This window comes from Colletes gigas, unplaced genomic scaffold (assembly GCF_013123115.1).
Source record: "Colletes gigas isolate AHSC1104 unplaced genomic scaffold, ASM1312311v1 Colletes_gigas_Sc00001, whole genome shotgun sequence".
Classification (NCBI taxonomy): Eukaryota; Metazoa; Arthropoda; class Insecta; order Hymenoptera; family Colletidae; genus Colletes; species Colletes gigas.
The window spans coordinates 10,084,772-10,112,738 of NW_025106630.1; the positions used below are offsets into that span (position 1 = coordinate 10,084,772).

A 27,967-nucleotide genomic window follows, 5' to 3' on the forward strand; every position below is an offset into this window, starting at 1 on the left:
ACCGAAGCTGTCGAGGGTCTGCCTGGCGCTCCTTCTTCGCCCCTTTCTGGCCTAGGCGCGCGCGACAGAGAACAAAGCCGACGTCCAAGGGCGGGAGGGAGGGAGGGAGGAAACCGCGACCCCGGCTCCGAATCCGTCGTCTCCTCGTCTACGTTCGAAAAGAGCAAATTTTCACCCCCTCGTGAGAGCCGAGAGAGCGCGAACCAACGCGATCGATCCCGAATTTCCCGACGATATCGGGACCCGTCGAGAATCGTTTTCCACCCCCCCAACGCCGGGGAAACGGCTTCCAGGCTTCCTCTCGATCCCGATGGCGCCGCTCCCGATCTCCTTTCCCGCGGTGGATTTTTTCCCCCTCGGTGGCTGCTCTCGCCCCCACGCACACCCCGAAGGCACGCGTATGAATTCGCTCGCGCATAACAGTGAGCTTCCGTAATATAATTGTTAATGCGCTGATGGGCCCCGGGCTGCGTTTACGCGTCGTAACCGCGTCCGTGGATGCCAACCCCTTCCGTAAAAATAGACGCGTCCCAGCCGTTCGCTCACGCCGCGCTGAACCTCCGATGCTTGCGAAATATCAGTCTTCGAATGCTTCCGTTACGTTCGAAAGCAGTCACAGGATGGCAAACAGATTCACCGGGTGGAATAAAATCGTTCGCGAGGTACGATCTTCACGATACACCGGAGGAAACGATATCAGTAATCGGCAAATTGCACGATTTTCGTGGACACGTCGAATGGCTAGGAGATTATCTTTTTAATGGATCGCGGAATCAATTTTCTCTTAAAACGATTCCCCCAGTCGATGTATCGCACCTCGGACCTGAATTATTCGTTATCTTTATCAATGATCTCGCCACTGCGCCCAGCAAAGTTAGATCGTTACTTCATGCAGATGATCTTGGTCTATTTTCCATAATAAACAGCGTCGTTGTAACCTGCTATCGCTACCCTGACGAATTTAAATTTCGTGCGTATCTTTTTCCAAAAACTTGAGACACCCCCGAGCTTCTAAACTTTCGTACGATTCGCTGGTCGGATGTCGGTTAAGTTTCCAAACTGGATCACCCGTGCTCGATCGATCGAAAAAGTTGAACGTAAGTTCTTTCGTTGCGTCGCGCGTGCTCTCGGTTTATAATCACGTCTACGATCCGGTTTCACAACGTCCAAACATGCACGCATTCGAACAGAGAAGGATAGTTTGCGACACGGTTTTTGTTTAGAATATTATGCGTAATATCGAATTGCTCGGATTCGTTACACCTAATCGATTTCAGCGTCTATGCTACCAACGTGCCCGCTTTTTCCTATCGAATAAATTTAAAACCAATTCGGTTTTCCGATCCTGCCGAGTATATTATTTTTCTAACATCCGACGCCACAATATGTAATTCCATAGCGTTTGATTAATACGGTTCGATGACTGATTGCAATTCCTGACAACTGGCACGAGGACACCAGAAATTCACCAACGACGAGCTTCACAGAGTTTTTCTAATTTCTAAAACGCCCACGAACCTACTATTTTTAGGTCGTCGAGGAATCCCTTGATTTTCGAAAACACTGGACCATAAATTAAGGTCTCGCCTGTCGATGTGTGTGGGCCAACGATGCGTTTATTGCTATTAAAAGCTGGTACACCTGGACTGCTTCCCAGAGAAAGGTGGCCGATATTTTTCAACCGTCCCCGAGCCCTTAACCCGTCTACGCCCAGAAGCAACGTTCGGTTATCCGCGTCAAGGACTGTGGAATAATCCGCAATTAACATCCACCGATAAGTCGAAAATCTGGGGTAAAATATATCCGTACGATGCTCGACTTTCGAGTCTGTCCATGGCTGACCGTTTCTACTTGCGCGCCTGTACAAGTTCTCGAAGACGAAGCCTTCCGCGGGACAATTTTATTCGAAATTTACGACTCGTATTTTCCGCAGAGTCGCCCCTTTCTCGTTTGCACCGCCATTACCGTGAGATCGTGTAATATAGATCGACTCTCCGGGGTACCGTAACCCTTGCGCGTGTTTTAACGAAAGAAACGAGCCATCGGGAACGACACTGGTCGAGAATCAACTTGGACACGGACTCTGGATGGTCGGGCGTTGACGAAAGCCCCGCCAGAGCCAGATGGGGCGAATTTCTCGGTTACCTGGCCAAGCGTTGCGCCGGCAATATTCTCGGGGTACGAGCGGGAGGAATATTCCGCGAGACGACGAGAAAAAGAAATAAAACGGGGCAGGTTATTTACGCGAGAGAGCGTGCGGAGCAGCTCCGCCGGGAAATAGACGGTGGCTCTGGCTTTTCTTTCGCGCTCGCGTACACCCGTCTAGTTACAACTTACATCGCGGTGACGGGGTGGAAACGAAGCCGCCGCGATCCTCTGCCCGACGCATCGCGCCCTCCGACAATTTATTACCAGACGCGGCGAGAACGCGCCCGGGGAACCGCGATTTCTTCCACGAAATTCCCTTTACAAGCCGTTATTAACCGTCGCGAATTTTTGCGTGGAACGTCAGTCGATCTGGTATCTTTATTCGACGGATAGAATCCTCTCGTCAATTAACCCTCTGCTGTTTGAGAACTCGAGGACCTTCTACTTAACACATCACAGTTTGTTCTATGGATCTATACGAGAAAAGAGACTTAAAATGACAGGATACGTTTTGGACAAGGGTGGAAGACTGATCTGGGAAAAACGTGGTTGGGGTAGGAAGAAATTCGTGCAACGAGTCGGAGGCGCGAAACGGAGTTCCGGTCTGGTTTTCGTGCACGACACGGTATTTCGAGCATCGGCATCCGCCGAACGACCGAATATTCGAAATAGCCGAAGGCTCGTCGCGGGCGTGGGAGGGGCGGGGGGAGAGGCGAGAAACAGAAGAGAGTACCGAGGTGTACCGACCTAATCGTATTTCATAATAACGTCGAGAGCTCGCATGTGTGTGCGAGCGCGCCGCCAGCCAACCCCCGTGATAAACAAAGAGCGTAAGAAATACCATTATGGTGGCTCGGCTCTCTTCCGTGTACGAGCATATATCGCGAGCGTGCGCGCACGCAAGCCGACGGCTTGTGTGAGCGTGCGCGTAGAGACGCCGACGCGAGAAATTTCGTTGCTGCGGAATTTAGATGAAATTGCGCGAATTACTTGAGCGTCCGTCGCGCGTATATGCGGGGCCCCCTACAACGGTGCAGCCGCACACACGACGGATACGTCTCCGATCCACGAGACGAGAAACCCTGGGCGAAAATTCTGGACGTACCTGAACCACGTACCCGCGATCTTCCGCGCGAATTAGGCAAGTTCGACGCCATCAAACCCTCATTCGCGATCGTACGCCATACGCTTTTAATCTGATATGGATGAGAGTCTCGAAGGGATGTGGATGATGCGATTAGGGTTTTTCTAGGTGTACCTTAAGCTATTTCTGAATGTTTAAGGATACATGTGCTACCAGTTGCAGACTAATTCTCGCTGTAGAGACGCTCAATTGTTGGCCATCGTTACGATCGTTTTAGTTTTTGTGGAATTTAATTAGAAATTTATTCCGATTTCGTACAATCTTTCGAAAGCTTCGAACAATTCTCTTTTCTTTATTTGTTTCTCGCTCTACTGTGTTTTAAGATTAGATTTCCTCCTGCCTCTAACCTTCATGATTTCTATTCTCTGCTCACAACTAAATGACGTTTGTCTACCACCGAAACAAGCATCAACATTCTTACAAAACTCACCTCGTCTCGAGAGAAGAGGCAGAAATTAGAATCAGCGAACGATTGTCGTAATTTAATCCGGCACCTGCCGATTCTCGACGTGGGCGTAAAGAGATTCGCGAAATCGAAAGGTCGCACGGCGTACGCGACGGTTTTTCGCGAAAGGTCCTCTCGCTTGTCCGACCCAACGCCGCCATGTTGGCATCCGTAAAAGGAGACAGAGAGAGTATCGTGGTGCTCGCGACGGAAACGGGATTTTTCTCGCATCGTCAGCGCCGGGCTTGGTCTGCGTTTAGAAGCGATTTTCCCCGGCGCGAACGAAACCTCGTATTATGCCAAATTACCCCGACGCGTACCGGCGTAAATAAATAAATGTCCATACGTAACCGGTAACCCGTTATTACGGGTCGGTGTCACCCTACTCTCTGCGCGACCAAACCCGACACCCCGAGAGCGTCGGTCCTCTTTCCCCCCGTCTACGGTCGCGATGGCTCTTCCTCTATCGTCCTCTCTCACACCCCGTCCGTGAAGCTTTTCTCGTTCATCGCGCCACGGTAACCCGCTGTGACGTCAATGCGGAGAATCACGCTAAGCCGAATTCCGCGGGCGTTATCGTTTTTGCGAGCCGACGGTGCGGTCGGTGTTTGCGGGTTTCGTCGATGTCTGCCACGGATACGCGGGGGCACCAGCCGGAGAGAGAGAGAGAGAGAGAGAGAGAGAGAGAGAGAGGCTGGTTGTTAATGCGAGGAATCCTTTGTAATATTACACCTCGAGGGCCGGGGAAGAAGCGTAAGAATCGCCGTCTACCTGAAAAACTTCTATTAGAAGACCCTGCGTGTGTGACAGCTGACGGAAGAGATGACCGCTATAAATTTGGGCGAAACACGACCATTTTTAGGTCCATTTGTACGTAACCGTACCGCGCCCGAGACGTATCCATAAGAAAACATGCTACTTTCGAATTAGACGCGGAAAAAATCGAGAAAAAAAGCCGACAGAAGAGGAGACGAATGAGGGGGTTGCGAACCCATGATCTTCGGATTGCTGGGTCAGCTGCCCTACCAACATCGCCCAACGCCGGCGTCCTTGCTATTTCGATGTTAACGACTCCTTCTTCGCGGTTTCTTGGGATTTATAAACATATTGGAACATAGAAACCCTTATGGTCGTGAAATTGTTACCGCGGAGTACTTCGTCGGAATGACAATAATTCCTTGGACCCCGGATATGAAAGAAGGAACACGACGGACTCGGGAGAGAAAGCACTTGGATTCGATATCGGGGGGGTACGTTTCGCGGGCCACGAGCATGAAAGACGACGAATCCGCAACCCTCGTAATACGAGTCCTCGTAAAGTAGCATTCCCGTGTAAGTCCTTCTGTCGGTCGGTCGACTACCATCTACGGCTTTCTATTATGCATGCGTCCCTTATTGGCAGTAAACGTGCTCACCCTCCCTTTCGGGGCCACCCCCTGCCCCTATCGTTCCGCTCCCCTCCGCCCCCGCCGCGCCCGGAATTACGGCCGTAAGCATATTTCTAATTATAACGTCGCGAGGAGAGGCCTCACGGACAGACGGAGAATCTCATAAATTATGGAGGAACGAGCCGATTTCGGGAGAGAACGACAAAGGGAACGGACCCGCTCCCGGCAAGACGACCGTTACGAAAACCGGGGGAGTAATCCGCCCCCGAAAATTTCTGCGCGAAGTCGAGTTGCCTGAAGTGGTTGTATCTAGCGAAACGTCGGGGATAGAAAGCATTCTTCTGTATACAAAAATATTCTTGTAGATTTGTTGTGTCTTTATTAATTAGGCAGATGTTGTGGGTCGAGCGCTTCGGTCGAGCGCACGATCCACGATATTTCCGCGACCGATCGAGATATCAAAAAACTACAAGAACAGCTTTTTATTCCCATTGAAAAATAGAATATTTTCTAATTGAAGAATATCTTTCTATCTCTAACCGTTCGTTAGTTACAGACGTTCAAATCGAAGGGTTCTGTAGAGGCTTGCAGCGTAAATAAAACTAAACTAACAAACTTTTTCAGCAGCCCAAGTGAACGTACTGGAGTTTTGCAGAGGCATTAAGGGTAGATTCGTGGGAGCGGAGTCGCGCGCGTATGAAACTCGACAGCGGAAATCGCGTCGTGAGGGGGTGGATGTTCGCGTTTACGTTTTGATTTGTCGTAACGGGGATTAACGGGGCCGCGCAAATACGTTCATCATCGGTCGCGTTCGCGCGTCCACGCGGTTACACGCATACACCGTCTCGCGTGCCGGCGTATGGACTGCGATCCGCTCTCTGGAGCCCATTCGCCGCCACCAATTTGGCATCGAGAATGGTCCATAGTCATTAATGGGTCGTACGCGTTAACGATTATGTTTCGGCTGTAATCATTGGACCGATTGTCCCGATCGTCGCGCTAATAAAGCGTGATGGGGTGTACCGGTGTACCGTTCGGACATCGATGACGATGACGATCGCGATGATGCTGTTCGCTGGTAATTGCTCGATCCCCGTCCGCTTACACGGAATTGCCTCCCCGTTTGTTTACTGTAAATTACAGTTTACGGTATTTGTCTATTTTTCGCCGACGAGCTAGGCTGTTGGCCCCAGTACCGGAAACGGACGAAACGGAATTGAAATTCTGGGATTACGATCGTTCTAGATCACGTCGAAAATGTATATTTTATTTAGTTGTCAGAGCTGAAATTACGTCGACAAACAGGGGGTTCATTCTATATAGAAGAATAAATATAAAACAAGGATGTTGTAGCTAGTTAGAGGATGACCAACGTCACGAAAAATAGATAATAGCAAAGGCGCGCCAACGCAAGTAGAAACGACGAGCAATGGACAGACGCGTCAGCCAAAGCACACTTAATCGCTAATATAGAAACGAAAGATCCATCGAGCCCCAGCCAACCCTCGAAATTTTCAACCCCCGAGTGTCACCGCGCAAACGTCAATCGTCGCGAGAGCGAAAAGGCAATTCGCAGACGAGGGTGGGGGTGGGGGTGGCGTTTAATCTCGAAAATTCATTCGGAGTTTGATCCAAGACGGCGGGCACGGAACGCGTTGCGGTGCCGATCCGACGATTAACAGACGCTGGTCCCGGTCGTATCCGCGTTCTCGACCCTGGAGCAGCCCCTCGAGGGGATGAAAATCGCGGGGGCAAAGACGAAGGCCAAAACGTCGAGCTAAGACGTTCGCGGTTTCGCGCGAGGGGCCGCTGCAGGGTCCTTCGGCGTAATTACGTTAACCGCAACCGCCAAACGCCGCGAGGGGCCCCGAAAATACCGTAATCCGTTCGAACCTCTGCCTCTTCATCCACCCTCGCGAGCCACCACCCCGGAACGACCGCCGACGAGTGCCAACCACCGAATATACTCGTGGTTCTAGCTTCTCGAAATCGAAGACAGACATCTAGATCGCGAAATCTAAACACTCCAGGACGCTTGGAAATTATTCCGTACGCTTCTAAATATCGGTTCATCGAACATCCCCTTGAATTTCCACCGACGGATCGATGGGGGTAGAAATACTATTTTGATGATAATTTTGACGGTTCCTAGAATTTCGAGACAATTAGTCCCCTTTAAGAGGATGTCTAGATGTATGTAGAGTGTTGGAGGACGAGTTTGCGGACCGAAGCCAGCAACCGAAGGCCCGCCGGAAGCTCAACCGCGCGCATTGAATTAGTAATACCGGAGGTCTTAGAGCCGAAGGGACTTGTAAGCTGTAATTGCATTAATCGCGGTGATATTTTGGGCTCAGGTGCCTTCGCGCCCGCCACGGCTCGTTAATAGCCGCCATTATCGTTTCGTGGCGCTCGTCGCGGACCAACTACCCCCCCGCCCGAAACTCCAGTCGTCGTCCAAGTTTCCAGAGTGCTTGGGGAGTCGCTTTGACGTTTATCGAGCCGACGACAGACACGTCCGTGGCTAACTTTTTTCCCTCGCGCGGATGGAACGCTGGGGGAGCGGTGCTCTCCGCCGAATCCGTGAAAATGGCTCGCGAGAAAACACAACATTTCCTCGAGAATCTTTGCACTTTGTATCCTTTAACGTTCTTCGTAATTTCTTTTGTAAACACGCCGGGAAATGTCACCGTCCACCCTTTGGTCGCGCGACGATCGGTGTTAGAAACGAAGGGGTTGAAAGAGCGTAGGAGCGCGAAGGACTCGAGGGAGGAGGATGGGCCAGGACGAAACATTAATCTCTCGCGGTGGCAATATCGGGCCGATGATATTCGAGGCACGAGTATTATGAAGGAGGCGATGTCATTAGTCGGGGTCGCGTGTGCGAGCGGAGAGCTCCGCCGAGCGGACACCCTTGGAGCGATTTTCTCTCGGCGTTCCTCTGCGCTGTCTCCGGGTCCGCGATGCTCTGCGCGCGGCCCTGTGTGTCCGTCGGTAGTATCGATATGCAGGACCGTGATAATCGATTGCCGCATTCCTCGAGATGGAGCGACGCTGCGCGCTTTGAATACGCCAGAGGGCCCCCGATCGTGCACGATGCATACGAACCGCTCGTCCCTCGACGCCCCTCTCTTTCTCTCGCTACGCACTTATGGATATGCATGCATGTATGGAGAGGAGCACGCACACCACTCCCCCCACCGGGTCTTCTGGATATTGCTTTTTCGTCGCTTCGGAGAATTCGTTAGCGGACCCGATATCGATGCCCGCCCGGGGGGCGTTCTTCCATCGATTCGTAGACGGGCCACTTCCGTTTCGAAATATTTCGATTCTTGCGCGTCCGTGGCGTCTCGTCGATTACAAATCTACCGCCAAATGGGACACAAAGGCGAGAGGGCAGACTAAGCCTATAATGGAAACGTGCCAACTTATCGTCAAAGTATCCGTCCCGTGGATTTTTAATGAAATCCTCTTGGGGTTGCCCAAGATGGACCGCAACTATCGTCGTGAAATTAATATTGAATGATTTTTGTACTATTGGGAACCGAAATACTGAGACACTGCCCAGAAGTTAAATGACACCATGGCTTATTATTGGATTACACTAGGAAGAGTACGAACAGCGTTCACCTTACACAAGATCTACTGTATTCTTGGAGGTTTCTGGGGATGAAGAAAAGGGAGAATCGCGAATCGAGCGAGGGTTAGAGGGGGGTGGCGATGGACGCGACGAGCAGTGGCCATCGTTTTGGAGCATAGTTGTTGCGGAGGCGGAGCGCAAGGGTCCTGAACGTTCGCACTCGCGCCGCCACTACCCTTCCCGTCAGCCCTGCCGCGGCTCGGTTATTGTTCACGTTAATTGATGCGTTATGTTTGATGCCGTTGTGATAGCCATTGTACGCGGGGTGTCCACTGATAACTGAGTTACCGACTGCTGCGGCCAGAGTGCACTCAAACCTAATTATCTCGGCCCAACTGCGACTGCCGCATTGCGTTGCCGTTGTTCGTACCCGAAATCGTGCGCCGCAGTACTCTCCGCAGCGATCGACGATCGCTCGTCCGGCTAGGCGCTACGGACACCGTCCCTTTTATCCTGGCTTCAAAAATTAGCGAAACCATCGGTGTCGCTGGTCGTAAGAATATTAAAAACATCGAGACGGAATGGGAAAACGATATCGAAATTTGTTCAAAGTTCGCAGACGCCCGTAAAAATTCAGCCCCCGATAACTCGCGGCTCTTTTTTCCGTTCGATCGAGTCGGAAGATGGCCGTCCCGGACATCTGTCCGTCCTTTCATGCCGGGAGGCTCGCTGGAGCGACAAGGTTTTTGCGGTATTTTCTAATTGTCAAAGAGATAGTTCCTCGCGACAGTTTTACCAGGTTCGCGGTACTCTTTCGGTGCGGTCGATCGAGTCGGAAGGCGACGATCGGGCCGTGGTTCCCGAGGAGAGAACGCAGTGGGCCGCGAACGACGGCGAGGAACCGAGAGGCGGTCGACTCTTTTGTACCGGAAGTTGAGCTATAAAGAGTGCGAGGGCAGAGGAGAGGGAAGGTTGACGAGAGGGGAGGGGGCGTAGGGAGGCGTTCGCCCGGAACAAAGAACAAAGTCTCTTTCGCGGCGGTGGGCCGCGGTGCGATTAGACCAGCCTTCCAATTAACCGGTCGAAGGTGCTTTCGGCTGCAACCCCCGTCGTAAACTCGACTTCTTTACGCGGCGGATCGCGGCGAGGCCGCCGCGAAACGGAAGCTCGCCACGATAAATTCCGAAAATCAATTCCGTCGCGAACGACTTCGGAGACGAGAGAGCTCCTTTCGGTACGGCGGTTCTCTCGCGCGTACGGCATTCTATCTCGCTGCGCCCTCAAAAAACCACCGTTCGCCGGCCGTTTTTTCGGTCGGGTTCGCTCCTTTTTAACGAACAATCTCCCCGTTCGGCGTCGGTTCTTTATCGTCCCGTCGAGAAATTTACGATCGACGCCGAGAGTCGCGAGAGGATCCCTCGCAAAACGGTTCGATCGCCGCGGACACGACGTCCCGCGTGGCCGCTTAAAATTATTTCCATCCAGAGACGAACGGACGCGGCCGTCCGGCGTAAACGCTCCCCGGACCGGCGCGAGTCTACCGGGTTTATGGCGCAAACGGTATTTTTTATCAGTCGGTCTTGCCATGGACACTGCAAAACCGTAAAATAAATATACAAGATGATGCCCGGGGAACACCGCGCGCCCGGTAAGTAATTGTAAATCTTTCGCGAAAGAATCGTAGACCCGCGATTAAAGCGTCGAAACGCGTCGCTTCGGAATATTAGCGTTTATTACTTTCGATATAAATCCTCGCGGCAACGCGACGTTGGAGCGTTTGCATTCAATTTTCTCAGTCCGTCGCAATTCCATCTTGGTCACGTTTTACTCAACTTTCAGACAATCGTGACAATATCGTGACTTTAAACGCTGGCGTTCGACTCTTTGGCCGCTTAGATATTAACAAAAGCCTATCCGAGGATTCCTGAAATTTTACGGCGACGGTAAATCGACCGATACGATCCGCCCACGCCGTAATGACCTACGATTTCTTCTACGAGGGATACTCGGAGGTCTCGGACCAAGGGGTCGCTTCCAGAACCTTTCGCGCGGTATTTTCGCGATGATCGCCGCGCTTCTCTCCGTTCCCCTCTTCCCTCCCTTCTCGATACCACTTTCCCCGCCTCCCACCCCCTCCTCGTATCCTCCAGCTTTCCGTGACTTCGACCCCCGCGCGCCGTACGCGAACATATCGCAGAAAATTACATTTTGTCGGTTGTAAAGGGAGCGTCGTAAAAATCGTAACGCCCGGCGACGCTGACTGCGGCACGCTGCACGCCCAGCGAAATTGCACCGGCCCTCCGCCTATCTGTTGCCCATCAACATTGCTCCACGCTTGATAGACCCTTTGTAAAACGTCATTCTACGGGGCTTTTATGCTCTCTCCTAGGCCAACCGGACCCGCGATCCTTCGATCCTTGTTTCGTCCTCCGACGAAACGGAAAGTCGACAAAACTCTACTTATTATAACTTCCGGTCGAGCTCCAGGCGAGGGACCGCGACAACGCGAGGACAGTGTCGGTGAAATTTGATTAATATTTGCAAAGGAAGAACGTGATCCCCAGAAACGTGGATCTAGCTGGCTAGAATAGCGTCGGGAAGTATTATAAAATCACTTTTTGTTCCCCTCCGTGAAGGTGATAAGCCTCTAATGCCTTAGGCGTGTATTTTTAACACCTCGTGCGATATGATATATAGGTTTTTTGGTAGTCGGAGCATAAAGTAACAGTGTTTCGTTCTGTATATGCTATTAGAACTCATCGGTACGGCTTATCAGATTCTGGCTTACACGAGGCTATTAGTTGGAAACATTCTCCTATGTGTGGAGCCACTAGATCGAACTCGATAGCGAGGAAGATCTTAATAGAAACGAGCTACCGCCTGAAGCAGTAACTTTCGATGTTAATTGAATTAAAAGTGAAATATTTTCGACCAAACTCGAAGTTGGAATTAACTTTTCCGAGTGAAATGATTGCTATTCCGTTTATTTACTGCGCTCTTTCTTGCGCAATATTACCCGATATAATCCCTTTTTGTGTTCGACGAACCATACCGTGTCCATCTTCTAGTATTCGTGCTAATTGAATACCTTAGGTTACGATGATAATAAATATACAAGATAATGATACAGTGACGCCATTATTTATTCAATTTTAAACTACCATATCGAATCTTTAAACCTGTTTTCGTCAGAAGCGCCAAAAGTGGAAGATTCATGACCCCGCGAGCGATCGATATATCATATTATATTCGTCGAGGGCGAATTTTCTCGTGTCGACGAGCGCGTGTCGCCGATTTTGACTTTTTCTCCACGTAATGCGTAAAAATGCACGCCGCCGCGGCTACTTGCGACGTATTAATGCCCATTACCTCCGGCATCCATACTTCGAAGTACGACTGGCGGATAACAAGCAACGCGATAAATGTCCGCGACGCAACGAGCCTCGGTCCGACATGAATTATTTGCAGTTTGTTGCGCGTATCGTGTGCACCAATCCCGACACTGATCGCGACGCGTTAACCCTTTCGCTGTGCCAATGCCGACCGAAAAGCGCCCACGCAGCTCGATCGTAAAACCCATCAACAGCACGTTCGCCGAGAAATAATATTTCATCATTTCGCTGTCCCCGATATACATAATTATCATTCTCGGTGGTTAGCTTCGTGCTTAAATCCACGCAGAAAAATTATTTACAAGTCCACGTACTACGGTACTCGATCCAAACGTAAGAAAATGTCCCTTCGAATGACTAAAGACACATAAGCAAGAGTAGTACACGTAACTTATACGGTTCAGTATTTTACATAAAAAGATTGCATTCTTTCATGGATTACTGTAGTTGGTTAAATCTCTTTCGTTATTAACCCATTGTTAGGAACTCCTGAGAAAATAAATCTGGAAGTTGTATTTTAATTTAAGGAATCATTGTATATCATTGTACTTTGTCCGTAAGGGGTTGATTGGTATGATTTCGAACAGACGCTGATTCGAGACAACCCTCGAACGATCAAAGTCGTTGACAGTAGCGAAGGGGTTAACCGCGTTCGAGGAGTCCCGATGGTACAAAAGAAGACTCGTCCGGGGTGGGACGGTCGTGTCGGGCGACGCTGACCGTCGCGGGCGTCCGTGTGCCCGTTGTCTCCGGGCGTCTGTGTCGTCGGGACCGCAAAGCCCCGTAATTAAACTCGGAGAGCGTCTTAGATGCAAAACGTACTTAGTAAGCGGAGCTTACTCGGCCCCCCTCCCTCCTCGAGAGTCTCTTCCGGGGTTCCTCCGCAGAGGGCTTTGTGCGAAGGGGTTCTCTGGACCGTCCGGCGGGAGAAGAGACGGAGAACCGCGCGGAAGCGAAACGGCGGAAGGGTGGGAAGGGTGGAAGGAGCGTGTGCGGTCAACTGTCCCTTTCCATCCGCGCGAAACCCTCTCTCTCGCTCGCTACGAGCGTTGATGGGTTTTCCAACCCCCAAAGTGGAACCTGCTTGTTCCGACGGCCAGTTTCGACTCCAACTATGGGATCCAGTTTCCATCGGACGACGTAAGGAGGCGAAGGATCGCGCTGAGTAACCGAGACGGGGGACTAGATTCCACGATTAAAGGTCCGTTTACACCCGCGCGTCTGTTCGTAACAATGTATTATTTCGAGCAAAAATATAGATTAGTATCAGTAAACTCGGTCGTTTCTTAAAAGGCACTCGGACGCGGTTTCCCCTTCTGCGAACGCGTCGACCCCATTAGAATACGTAATCTGCCGAGGCGAAACTTTGGCGTCCCATATGGCTCGAAGTCGCGTCGTTAAATCGTTATTAATTATTACTCGATTAACCGCGAATATTGACCGAATTAGCGCGGCGAGTATTCCCTGGAAATCGAAGGAAATTCCGAAGTGACGCGCAGTCCGCCTAACGAGGATTTACAATAGCCGCAGCTGCCTTCCTCGAAGGGTCACGAACTAATGGAGACGTATTCCAACGAATTACCACGATCCCCGCCCCATGAACATCCCACGTGCGTGTTTCTCCCAGGTATTTTCGGGATTGATACGCACCTCGTCGATTCCCCGCGAACGTCCAGCTCCTGATAAAGTAAACGGTCGGAAGCACAGTGGACGCACCTTGTTTCCGGTCAAACGTTTCCGCAAATACCCGAACCCTTTCCGTTTCGTTCCATAAATAAATTGTGAACAAGCGAGCTTCCAGTTTCTATAGCAACTCCAAATTCGTTCGAGATTTTTCGGGACCGTCCTGTGCAAATGGAGGGGGATCGCGGAGGTGCGAGACGCGGAACAACGTCGGATCGATCTCTCCCGAACGTGTCTTGGTCGTCGGGAGACGGAATTAAAGGGGTCGACGGTTCGGTAATTGTCGGCAAATATTAATAACCGCGGGAGGGTGAGGTGAGGGGGGAGGGGGGGGGGTGGTACGAGAGGTCTCGCGAATTCAAAGAGAGCGAGAGAGGAGGCCCCGTAGAGAGCGAGGCCGGCGACTTCGCGAGGGTGAACCCACCGAACCGGTTATACTCGAGAGCAAATACATAATGCCTGGATGATTTTCCTACGACGAAGGGAGAGACGGTCGTCGGGCGTGATTGAAATTCGGCAACTCTCGCTTTGACGCAATTACCGCGTCCGTTCTCGTTGGAAGCGCCACGGCAACGGACCGCGTTCGCCCATCGCGGCGACGAAAGACACGCAGACCTCGAAGATCTTGGAAAGGACGAGCGACGAGGGATCCTGGACGCGAAGAAATAGAAGAAGCTGGTCGAATCGCGTCTACGATCGCATGAAAATAATTCTGGATACCTGGCCCCAGCGGCCGGGGATTGAGGAACGGGGGGAGGGGGTTGACGTCGGTCAAGTTTCTCGAAAAAATTTCAAGGAATTCGTTACGAAACGAAGCCCCCGAGGTGCGCACGCCATAAGAAGCCCCTCTTCTCGATATCCTTCGCGGACCATCGTCGTACACCGGACTTATTCATCGTCGATCGTTCCCATCGCGTCCACGATTATATTGGATCGTCCGCGCATAAATGCTACGGTCCTAGTCATATCCGGCTGGAGCGTCCGCGGTGCTTCGGGACGTATTACGTGACCGATCGCTTCGTTAACGTTTGCTACGCTTCTTTCCTATCCGCTTCTCGGAACCGAAATGTGCTCTCCGCGTTCGATCGACTCCGGCTAGCCTCCCCGAGGTTGTCACGTAAGGCCGATTATCGGACGATAGCCCATTACTTTTACACCAGAGTGACACGTATCGCATCCGCTGCTCCCACAAAGAGAATACCTCTTGTAAATCGAGGAAAAGAATACTTCTACTCGTTGGTAATTTGATACTTGCATACGAAACATCGTATTCTCGTAAAGGGGTTCGCGAGCAGACTGGGGATATTTATAGAATTAATGAAACGGGCTAGAGGGTTGCCTCAACCCCTAAGTATAATAATTCCTGTATCTTTAAGTGTTTCCTATATCTTTGCATATTAAGTGCATTCTGTAGTTTCATGCATAAACATCCAAAGTCTAGTAAGTGATATTTATCCTCGATTATTGCAGGAAATCGGCCCTGAAAATTCCTGCGATGATCGAGCCAATCGATTCGATGTAAATTGGCCCGTGCATATCCCCCGCTATTTGCAGCCCCGTCATCTTACTTGTTGCTTAGCGACCTCCACCTGTCTACATCGTGCAACGATCGGGGCCCTCGCGCGACGGCAGACGTTCTGCTAGACTACTTTTACGAAATGCACACTTGGATTCATAGCAGAACCGCGATAGACCGAGAATAGGCGAGGAGAAAGGGGGATTCGAAGGAGGTCCTGGAAAATGTCCGCGGACAATGTACCCGTGTGGCAATTCTATATCCCCGGAGGATGCAACGCGGCCGTTCCGCGTACGCGCGAGCGGCTCGTCTCGGTCGATAGCGTTAGCCACGCGTGTAACGCGACACCGTATATCTGCTGGTAGATTGGAGACTGCGATCGCCGCTCAGGGAGGTCGGCCGTCTTCCACCTGCCATAATTCCATAGAGTCTCCTACACGGTCCCTTTTCCCTTTCGCCCTCTTGAATTACTAAACGCGTCATCGATCGACAAAGACTCGGAACGGGGGGGAACGTGGAAGGAGGCAAAAGTCTCGGAGGCGTCGTGGATTTCGTGGATCACGGCGGAAACAGGATCGCAGGATTTCAGCGAACGCGTCGTCGCGGAGAAACGCACGCGGCGAGGGTCGAAATTCCCTTTGCTGGATGTTTAATGCGGCAATCTAGGGGCGTGATAAAGTGCCAAACGAACGCCGAAAGGGAATCGCGAAGCGACCGGCGGGAGCCTCGCGTCCCGTTCGAAGCGTCCCACAATGCTGGCACAAGCCATTACATTGTATAAACACTGGTCGTCGGGCCGAGGTTCTTGCGGCGCGGAGAAGAGGCCACTTCAGAAACTGAAACGGAGGAAAAGAAAAGAAAGGCGACCGCTTGCGGTCCGCGATTGAAACGCATCCACCCTTCCGGTACTTCTGTCCGTTCCTTGCCCCCGACGCGACTCGATCCGTCCTCTCGCGGCTTTTCTCTTTTTCCATTCCGCCAGGAGACGCCGCAAACATTCCCTTTTGCGGCGCCGCCTTCAAAGAACAACTCGAATGAAGATCTCTTTTTCAACGAACCGCAACGGTCCGTTGCGCCGCTTTCTATGCCCGCGAGTACGGATCCCCCGCGGCGAGTACGCGCCACGAACCTCCTCGATTACACTTGCGGAAACGATCCATCGATCTTCCCTGCGCTTCGACGCGCTCGTCTTTAGCCTTCAAATTCATTTCTTTTTTAAACCGTAGTATGCGAATCTTAACTGTGGAGAAAAGTGTCGACGAGTCGGAGGAACTGTAGATTTGTTAGTTTATTAAAATCGGGGGTGGGTAAACATAATTAGTGCAACGTTTTCAGCAGTTATACAGGAACGTAAGTAATTCAATCGTGCAGAAGCAAATCTTATTTTTACACTGTGCTTCTTTGGATCTACTTCTCTTACCTAACATCCCCATCAAGAAATATTACTTACAAATCTATCAATTACGAACCGTTCGATCGTCACAATTGATTACAAGCATCGAATAGGGAAAGAAAGATCGAAAAAGGATATGCTTCCAAGACATATTGCGATTTCAAAGCAGTAAAAAAACGGTTAAACGCGATCGAGGAAGAGACAAGATGGCGAAGGGAACTCGATGGTCGTTTTCCAACGAAAAGCGACGATTCTCCGGTACTCGTCGGTCCGTTAAATATTGCAGGGTCCCGTGTAACCTCGTTGGCTCAGCTTCGACTCGTCGCCCCTTAACCGGGAGCGTTTCGTCGACGGGAAAAGAAGAATAACGTTCTTTGCATACTCGGATTAAAAGGCAAACAGTCCTTTGGCTCCGCTAGGAGGGAGGGCGGGGGAGGGTCAGAAGCACGGAGAATATCCGTACTCGTTGAAAGGAAATTTATGGGAATTAATATCGGTTCCCCCGAGAAGGGAGGGAAGGGGGCCAAGAGAGGTAACTCGATTCTAGATGTCTCGGGGACTCGCGGAATGCGACTCGCCGACATGCATGAGAGGGAACTTTAAGAATTTAATTCGTGCACGGAGCCGGGGGTGGTTCGCCGCCATTCTCGGGGCCCCGACATCTCCGGAAACCGCCCCAGCGAGACGGAGAAGTCTCTCGATCGAAAAGGAATCGTCCTTTTGTCTTCTCGGTCGATCGTTTTGCAATTTAACAAGACTTTAATTTATTGTACAGTGTCGCAAAGGTTTGAATTTAAATAATTACTTATCGACAATTTAATTGCAAGTGGCACACAAGTGCTATTTGGCTTTCAAATGGTTAATTTTTCCCCGAGTAAAAGATCCATGAAGATAGTTTTCGTGAAAGTAGCGGGCATGGAGGACTAATATAATTTGCTATAGAGCCCCGGATATTTCAATATTGCAAAAATTCCTGACCCCGAGGTACAAGAGTGATCGATCTGGCGCGGAATGGGCCATACGGTTCGTATCCGCGTCGACGGTCACGAGCCGAAAACGGTCCGTCGCGGCAACAAAAAATCCCCATTAAGTTGCCGTATGTCTCCCCTGGGGATGGACCCTGCGACCGGGAACGTGGGGCGAGGCGTTAAACGCGGAAACGCGATAAGCTAAAACAGTTCGCGTCGATGCGCTCCGCGGGGTCCCCGGGCGTGTCACCCTCATCGCTGTTTTGGTTATTCCGGGGAAAAATGAAACGTCATCGAGAGGAGTCCTTCGACACGGATCGCGTAATCGACGGGAGCGGAAAAAACAGCGGGGAAGATCCCCCACCGTGGGGGACGACACGGCCCGAAGGAAAGCAACCGAACTCGGCTTTTAGGCGAGCAAACATCCGCAAAGACTCCGCTGTTCGAGCAGCGTCGAAAAACAATTGATAATTACGAATTTAAGAAAAGAGACTGTTCTCCGTTTCTCACGAAATCACTATGAAAGACTCCTAAAAATCGTATTTATTTTGGTACGCTTCGATAGTCCATCGAAACTAAATGTTTGCAAAGCAATAGTTCCCATAGGCTAGCAGGCGAAAACATGCTCCATATGTTGCCAATATCCTCGGATCCACAAATTATTAGCATAAGGAGAACAACACCGAGAAGAGGGCACCATAAATTACCAGTTTTACGGGTGGCTCGCGTAATGAAGGACTTTTGTCCACCTAGATCGAACGATCGAGCCGCAACGTAGCCAAAGGGTGGAAAGAGGTTTGGTTCCGTCGGGACGAAACCGAGAATTTGAGGAAAGAGGATCGACGGACGGGGCAGAGGGTGGCGCGTACGAGCCCGTTCGATCGGATCGATCGTCTACGCGCGAAAAAGGTCAAAATAGTTTCACCCCGATAGGGACCGTCGAGGTATCCCGGTCCGTGCACAGGTGGAACCAGGCTGTTGGTCCCGTTCGAGCGGGGGCCATTTAAAAAAATAACCCGGCATTAGAAGGGTCTCGTTTTATTTCATCGGCGCGGACCGCGATTACCGCGATAACCATCCAGCGGAGCGTTTTTCGGACTGGGCAACGTCGCCACCGCCGCCTTTGCCATCGGCATCGCTGCCATTATATTTAACGCGATTCGTTCGATTCGCCTAGCCGTCCCTTCGCCCGTTCCCAATATCCGTCGACGGCCGTCCGCTAACGAAAATAATGAAAACAGAAAAAAAAGAATACACGATCTCGCCCTCGTCCCGTCCGCGAGAGCCCGACCGAGCGGAAAAGAATGTCTGCTTTTTCCTTCTCCAGGTCGGTCGGTCGGAGGAGATTTCGACGTCGATGGAACACATAATCCTGATATCTGTCGGTTTTCGGGCAATAAAACACGCGTCCCATAGAGTCGTGGCCCCCCCCGAAAACTGCCGCTGCCGGCTGCCGATAAAGAAACGGGCCGCAGATACGGATCCCCTCCGGCGCGGGAGTCCTTTCGACGCTTTGGTTCCCATTTTTTTTTTTTTTTTTCTCTCTCTCTCCTCGCGATCCTGGTCCGGCGTAATTGCCAGTCCTTGGACCGGGCAACGATCACCGAGGTCAATCGGCTCCCGTTAACCGACGAGCGTGCGCGAGACGCGTTATCGCGGCCGCAACCCTATCATCCCGCTTCATCGACGATCATACTTACCCGATAATATAATAGAAATCGAGGAAAATTAATATATGCCCGGTCGCGGCCCAACGGACACCGATTGCTACCTTCGAAACAATTATCCTGCAACGGACGCGTTACCGACACGATCGTAGACCGCGAAACAACCCCTTCGAGATCCAGCGAATCTTCTTCTTTTTCTTTTTTTTCTTTTGCACGAGTATTGAGATCGACACGCGTCGACGAGAAACTGGACGAAGATCCGCTTAGCAGAAGTCGGGCAAAAACGCTCGGCTATTACGTTTCCGCGCGCTGGACCGAGAGTAACCAGATCGGCCGGTTTCGAATGACCCGCGCTCCAGCGGAGAGTAAACATTTTCGTATTGCTGGACGCGAGCGTAACTCAAGCGCCGGTCCCATGCTATCCGGGGACCACACCTGGACGTTTCGGGGAAACCTAGGCGATTCTCGAGTCCCCGCGTCTTGGATCCGATCTCTCGACACGCGGGGGCGATCGTGTTCGCCGCAGTTCCCTTGGAGCGTCCTTTAGAAACTATTTTAGAGAAGTATCGATCGTCGAAAAAATGTAGACTCGCGATCGGTTGGAATATTTACTTTGGAGACTGTATTAAAATCGACAGCATTTCTCGGTTATCGCTGAACTTTAGAGGGGCCGTTATCGATAGCGTTATTTAATAATAAATAGGGTTGAAGAGGGTGGAGGTTCGTGTAACGCGTGTCCGCGATCGTTCGAAAATAGTCGCCGCCGCTCTTGAAAAGGATAGGCTGTTCCTACGATACAGCCAACCTAACCCTGCCAACCAACCCTTCTGACTAAATATTTTCGTTCCGAGTCAACCTTACCCTGCGTCGTTCCAACCCCTGGGGGGTCTTCGAATTCTGATTCATACTTTGGAACGTTGCGTCTTGAGCTTCGTTCTATCCTGTTACCCTCTCGCTTCTGCTCCAAAATCTTTCTATTATTTCGCAAGAATTCCGATTATCAGACACTAGACTATCCAGAAGGTCGCCAGGATTTTAGAAATTTTCTGTGCACTTTGGAAATCCCGTTCAAACTGGACTTTTAAAGTTCCCGAAAGGTGGTGAAATTTTTCGGTGAAATTGAATCGTTTCAAATAATTATGGAAAAATTATTTTCGTTTACGGGCATCAATTACAATAATTTTTGGTGAATAGACATACTCCCGAAATCCTACCCACTTGCGAGAAAAAAATTCAAGTAGATGGACAAAGTCAACGAAATTAAAAAATTTCAAATCGTTCTGGAAAAATTATTTTTGGTTGCTGGCATCAATTACAATCATTTTTTGTGAATAGACATACTCCCGAAATCCTACCCACTTGCGAGAAAAAAATTCAAGTAGATGGACAAAGTCAACGAAATTAAAAAATTTCAAATCGTTCTGGAAAAATTATTTTTGGTTGCTGGCATCAATTACAATCATTTTTGGTGAATACACATACTCCCGAAATCCCACCCACTTGCGAGAAAAAAATTCAAGTAGGTGGACTTTGTCAACGAAATTAAAAAATTTCAAATCGTTCTGGAAAAATTATTTTTGGTTGCGGGAGTCAATTTTAATCATTGTTGGTGGATAGACATACCCCCGAAATCCTACGTACTTTCGAGAAAAAAATTCTTTACCGAATATATAATGTCTGACCATGAATGAATGATTCCCCTGAAATGCCATGCGTATGTTTGAATTATCATAACTCCTGAACGGATTGAAGGATTTTAATGTTTCAAAATGCAAACGACGCGTATTTTGATGAAGAATATTTATAAATTCTAAGAATGTTGGGAGAGATGTTCCTTAACCCCGTAAAAATGGTCCAATTCCTCGTCTTTATCACTTCGTATGTATATAGGCACAGTTCAATTGTCCGACACATTTAATAATCTGGATAGTCGGTACTTTACTGTATTTTTAAACGTCGTTGTTGTTCGCACGTAATAAACTTGTATATTATAAGAATATCCAATACTTGTACCGAGATACAATATTTGGCTTTCGCTCCTTATGAAAAGATTCTATATTATGTATATTTTCCTGGCCAAATCTAGCCACGTTGGCCAAACAAATTGTCCAGCTCGGCGATAATATGCACAACGGATGTTAATAGAATAAATTACTTTGTTGTATGGAAACTGGCGCCGAGACGAAGCAGTCGCGTTCTCGGTTCGTCGGGGTACGACAGCCGACGAACGAAAGAGGATTTTTGTCCCCCCAGTAGGGCTATCTCCGGATACGGTCTATCCCGATATCGGATAAAAGAATAATACCGCAAAAGCGAAAAAGCTTTCGACTTTACGACGTTCGGGGGAGAACCGACGCTCGGGTTTAGACGCGGCTGACCCTCCCGTGGATGTTTCCACTCGCAAACTGGATTCCGATGACCGATCTCTATTTCCATATGGGTCACGGGGTACGGGGCAGGGGACGGGGAAAACTTGTCGCCGCGAAATTGATATTTGAGCGAGAAACGACCCCTGGGTCTCCACCCCAGGGTGAGAAACTCCACCGATTACCAACCGAAGTCGGGTCGATCTTGCGAAAAAAAGAGGGACGCGGAAAGACGACGGTTCCGCGGTTTCGTCGATCATAGAGAATTAGCATTCGCGCAGGATGCACGTTCCAACTATTATACTATCGACGTAACCGAGTATAATGTTATTCAGCCGACGGCTTTGTATGGATATCGAGAGACCGTAGAGCACAGATGCTGTCCGTCGGAGGATCGAGCCGTGCTACCGCGTCTCGAGTAGGTGCGTAAGAACCCCTTTAAACGCCGTCTAACGGCTGTTCCGTTCTCCTCCCGGTCCTCGAGGACGTATTCGGGCAAGATTACGCGCGCTCGTCCAGACGCCGCAGTTCATCCGCCTTCATGAATCGTAATTACGCATTAAGTGCGCGCGGACCAGCTTCCCGGACCCTCGGTCCCTTGGCCATCACCCTTTCGTACGAAACACGCTTTCCGCGGGACGATTCCCACTCCAACGCCATCTTCAATTTATTCTCTACGGAATTCCCATCTAATTCTTTCTAACTTGCAAAAGTTCGTCGAACGTCAAGAACAGGCCATTTTGGCGTCGAGAAGGATACAAAGTAAGATCAGTGTATTTCGCGTTGCGTTTCGCTTTCGTTTCTACTTCGTCGATTAAAATATATGAATTTGATATTCTTCTACGCTCGACAGATGCTCGATTTTAATACATGTTTGAATGCGCTAAATTGGAGGAATTTATTTATAGAAAACAGCTTTCGATTGAAAGTAGTCCTGTGAAACGTACGACGTCGAGTCACGAGAGCCTCACACGCGATAGATTTGCGCGTGTTCGAACTAGAGACTCTGTGGAAACCGTGGGTGAAGCCTAGGTATAAAAAAACAAACGCGATCGTAATTCTGAAGTGCGAAGATATACGAATAATCGAATTGCTGGAATTCATCGTCGATGGCCAGACGCAACCTAGTTATCGGGCGCGGTAAAATGGAACAAAAAGCTGCGTAACGATCGTTTACTTTTGCGTTTTAATTCAACAAATAAATAAAGTTAAGGGGTAAATTACGTTAAAGGCCATATATATCGCGGGCAATCACTTTTCGTTTACGGTAACGCGATTTGTACCCGGAGGCACTTACGCTGTCGACGCCAAAAATGCTTGGAAATGGTGGTCGTGCACGGTATTAATATTATTATGCGATCTCGCGAAGCTGACAAATATCGCGAAATACGTCCCGTTTTATTGATGTTCGCTGGGACGCGTCCGTAGGCCTACTTTAGCGCGTAATTAAAATGGCTACGGGGAGACGCGTTTGCTCTGTAGCGAGCCAAATTTCAACAGGTAACTTGTTAACACCTGACGCCACGTTTGTGACTATAAAAATAATTTCTATCACAAATCGCGCTTCCATACGTTTCATTAACAATTCCCAAGTAGATAAAAGAATATCGAGATTAAAAATAAATCTTATCCCTATTGCTGTTTGTACAAAAGCTGTTCAGGCGCTTTAGAAGCAAATGGTAGATCCTTGCGCCCTATTCGGAGCGTCGAACGTGCTAAATAAATGCGTAAAAACACGGAGGCCGACGATGGTCTTCGCGGGGGATCGAGAATCCGAAGGTATTATTAATTTTTCCTAAGCAGATCCCGGTCATCCACGGTATCGGCCGCGGGCTAGGAAGCAGCGGGTTGCTGCAGGTGCCGGGAATGGTCAATATAACCTCAAAATGTAAATCATATTGGTATTCCCGGAGGGTGTTCTCTCTCTCTCTCTCTCTCTTTCGATCTCTGCGCCACGAGCGCGTATTAAACGCGTACCCGGGTAAGACGACCGTATATTAGTTTCTGCGGGTTTCCCTATTGGATTTGCCCGTCGCGTTTCCCCTGATTGTTTACGCGGCCGGCCGCTAATTCCCCGGGATGGGCGACGACTTCGAAACGGCCCCCGGGAGCCCCGAAAACCGTGAACGAAATCGGTTCCCTTCGATTCGAGATCCCCGTGCGCGACACACCGGCCCTCGTAGATCGATATCGTGCCGCGGGATCGAAGCGTATCGCGTCCTCGACCCTCCTCTCACGGGCGAGCGTTAAACGTAGGCGGACGGCGTCCAGAGTCCGCGGTGCCTTCGACGTGGGGAGTCCGCGCGGACAGCGACCAGAAGGATTTCTAACCGAACGCACAGCGGTAGCTGATGTATTTTGACGTGTCCGACGAGAGAGACCGCTGTACCCCTCCCCCCGTTTCCCCCCTTTTTCTCCATCGAGCGCATTATCTAATGGAGCATTCCCTCCTTCTCCGCGAGCCACCCCCTACCTGTCGCGGATTTCTTTTGCACGATGGCGACCCAAGGCTCCGGGTTTCGCAGAGCCTCGACCAACTCCGTGGGCCCTCGCTAGCCCCCCTCCTACGAGCCCCCCTCGCTACGAAGTTTATCTTAATCTAGAAAACGCGAAATTGTGCGCTCGTGGACGTTGCAATTGGTGTCGGAACTAAAATTGTGTGCAAAGATCGTAGGTTGGTACAAGGAATACCCACGAAAAAGAATAGCTCGTGAATGTCTAAATATATTGATCTTAATGTACGTAAGACTTGATGAGCAGTAGCCTCATGATTGTGAAACTTGACATAAAGAACTTGCGACGAATTAAAGTCGTTATTGTACGGCAAGGGGTTAATCCGTTGGAGAACATTCTACTTGGACAACTATGTGAAGTTTACACAGTAGATCGAGCAAATTAAAATCGAAGCTCCCAGTGGCCGTCTTACTGTAATAGATATCTAGAACTTGCGTCCGTTCTGTTAGAAACTACATAATTTTAGTATCGAAACGATGAACTTTCCACCCAATTCCGGATGCTTCTACCCCGATCACTATTGCAATATCGGCGCTTCTATAACTAAACATACCCGCAGTAAACTTCCACCTTTTGGCGACGATGTTTTGGATGTAAACTGGTACATCGACTGGTCGAATGTGATTAATACGACCAACCTCAGAAACATTTCCAATAACGAAATCACGGCTTCTGAATATTTAACCCGACTTCTCGACTTCGACAAGCCGCGACAATGCAACGGAATCGGTAATTCTTTTACTAGTAGCACTCACGACTGCAAAACTGTGAGATTATGCCCTGATTTGTAACTTTCTAAATTGTATAGATCGGAACTTTCTCTGGCAATAACTTTTTCTCCGCTTGTAGACTTACTCGTACCGAAACAGCGGCTATACAGTTTACTTTGGAATTAAAAAACTTTACACGATCCTCCCTGGCGACTATGTTCGCTTCTCTCATCTTCGATCCGGACTCGTAACTACTCGAATCGAGCTGCGAAGCGTTCTGGAATTTCGTCGGAAACAAATTACGCCACCGTAACGTTCCATTTTCTGTGAAATACGGCGACGAGGTTGCAATTTCCGAGACTCCCGCTCCTGACTTATTCGCAAAGTCAGTCTATATAAAATCAGTCACCGTACGTTTGTTCGAGATCGCGTTTACGGGCCAAAAATTAACGCGCTTAAAATTGGTATGCAAGGGCTTTTCCTTTGTTCGAACCGTCATTATGTACCTTTGAGTTTTAACATACCGGTCTCATTAGTGGAATACTGGCTAATAATTTTAATCTTTAGTGGATATTTTCCTGTCGATCTAGTCTGAGCAAATTATTAAAACTCCTATGCAATTGTAGGCGAAAACATATTACACGAACGTTGCTGTAACGAAAGGGAGTTGACGATCGATCTTTGTAAAATAGACACCGTTTAAAGAAATCGTTGTTTATACATTTCATTTCCACGTTTCTTTCATCAAACACGCACAAGGCGGGAAAGAACGACCAGCCGGCCATATTGGTTCCGATAGAAAATTAGCTGGGAATCGTGAATTCGACACCGTTCGAGTACATCGAGTACTAAAATATCCAAAGAAAGAAACGAATCTGGACTCTGTCCCGAGTAGTTACACGGCTGTTGCGTTCGAGGCGAGGCGGAACAAACTCGCGACGAGCATCGAGAAGGAGACAGTCCGCGTTCGCGACCGAGGAACAATTGTCCAAGAAGAATCGGTGTCGCGCATCGATAGCGTGTTCCACGATCGACGGCGGATCATCCATCGGGGTTCGATTCGATAGACGATGCCCAAGGAGGGAAACGCGCGGAGTTCGTCGAGGACCAGGCGATCGAAAAGGGGGGAAAAGCTAGGAACGGATAAACAGGGTCCGATCGGAATCGTAGGTGGAAATCGGGGTCTCGTCGGGCCGGTTCGGGGCAATTCTTTGGCCGGCTCGCGTGTATCCTTAGTATGCAACGTATGCAGTCGGTTGTTACCGAAGGAGTGGTTTGCCGAGCGGCCAATGGCGAGTGCTCGAGCTAATTCTAGGGTGCCGCAGCCGCGCCATCTTTGCATCATAATGCTGCGCCCCCCCGCTTCCCCCTGGTACCCCACCGCCCGCTCCTACCACCGGAGAGAACTCTGTCGTCCCCCTTCCCACCTTCTCTCACCCCACCTCGCTTTGCTTCGAGTTCCTCCTCGCCCTCTCTCTGCCGCCCTCCCTCGATCCCCCCGCGCCCTCCTCCGCACCCTCGCGCGCTTTCTCCTCACCCTCCTGTCGCTGCACACCTATTCGACGGTGAGACAGCACCTGGACGGCGACTTGGAAGGACAGAAACGGAACGACCAGCGTCTCTGGAAACCGCGCTTCTCGAAAGTCGAGACCAACAACGCCGAAAGAGAAGGACAAAGGTGCACCGGGGTCGCCAGGTAAACGAAGAAGGGGTACCGCGTCGCCGTAGAGAGGGAAAAGGGGTTGTCTGCGCCTCGTCTACTGGGAATCAATCACGTATCAGTGACGCTCAGCCAGCGTCCGTTCCGGGGAACGTTGGGGAACCGCGACCTCCGCGGTACCCTGGTCCCACCGTACAACCGGCAACGTCGTCGATCTCGATTGCAACGAGGATCTCGTCGACGAAGGCGTCGACAACAAAGCCCAGCGTTTCAGCGAGATCGAGTCAAAAGCGCCGGGACACAATGGCCGGACGCGCCGATTCACAATGATGGAAAATAATTAAACTGGGGAGGGGAACGGCTCAAACGCGCCGACGATTCGAACCGATCCTGGATACGCGTCTGACCATGGCGAACGCCTTCCTGCGAGGTTTATTCTGAAACGCGAGTCAACGGACTGGAGATGATACGAGGAACGTGATTATCAGTCTGTTACGTTCAGAGTTACATAATGAAAGACAACGCGGATCAATTTGTAATTGGGGGAGAAGATGGTGTTGCTCGAGCAGTATCTTTCCTAGGAATTCTGAGTGTAAACCCCTTAGTACACGTCTTTGAACGGAACAACACTCCCACGTTAGGTCGCTAGAGTTGTCTCAGTATTCTCATATCGAGTCTCCATGGAATAACTCTCTATCCTCGGAGACTCGAATGGTAACCGAACCTTGAGACTCTGAGACGCCTAAGCAGAGCTGCGGGACAAAATGAAGTAATCAACATCTGCGAGGAGCAGTTCGAAGGCCAAAATTCCCGAGGTTTGCAAATTATACTGGGACCGCGTAAGGGGAACCGGTTTATCCGAGGCGGCCGATTCGTAGATCGATCGATAACTATGACCGGGCGATTGATCGACGTCGATCCTCGGTAAGCGCCGTCGACAGGCGCGCACGGTAGCCGACGAGACGATCAGACCCCCGCCTGGACGCGTGCTCGAGGTCCGAGGCCCCCTGCGCTCGCCGTGAAACCCCCCGCGGTAGAATGATACGCCAAGATAATTTCGTTGGACTTTGACCGCGCCGGGGTTCCGCCACCTGCGGGGGAACGCGGAACACTGACCGTCCTGCTAAGTCGTTTTGACAGGTGTCCGTCGGGACGGACTCGAAGGAACGCGCGACACCCAGACCTAACCCAGCGAAACCGATCGTCCGAGCCTCTATCCGTCCACCCAACGGGCCCCGTTTACGCTATCGACGATCCCCTGACGTCTTTATCGCCTCGCGTCTACTCCATCCTGGCCGTTTTACACCTGTTAAGTTTCCCAACGGGATATCTCTGCTCCTTATCTATCTATTCAACGATGTTTTATATATCTATCGCGCGAGATCGAAAGTAGCGT

At 50.3% G+C, this 27,967-nt stretch overlaps 1 protein-coding gene across 1 annotated transcript in view; it reads left to right on the forward strand.

Annotated features, from left to right (window-relative positions):
* LOC122405381 (dachshund homolog 2) overlaps nt 1-27,967 on the forward strand; it is a 184,666-nt gene that overhangs the window by 143,280 nt on the left and 13,419 nt on the right. The gene's annotated exons all lie outside the window — the stretch shown is intronic.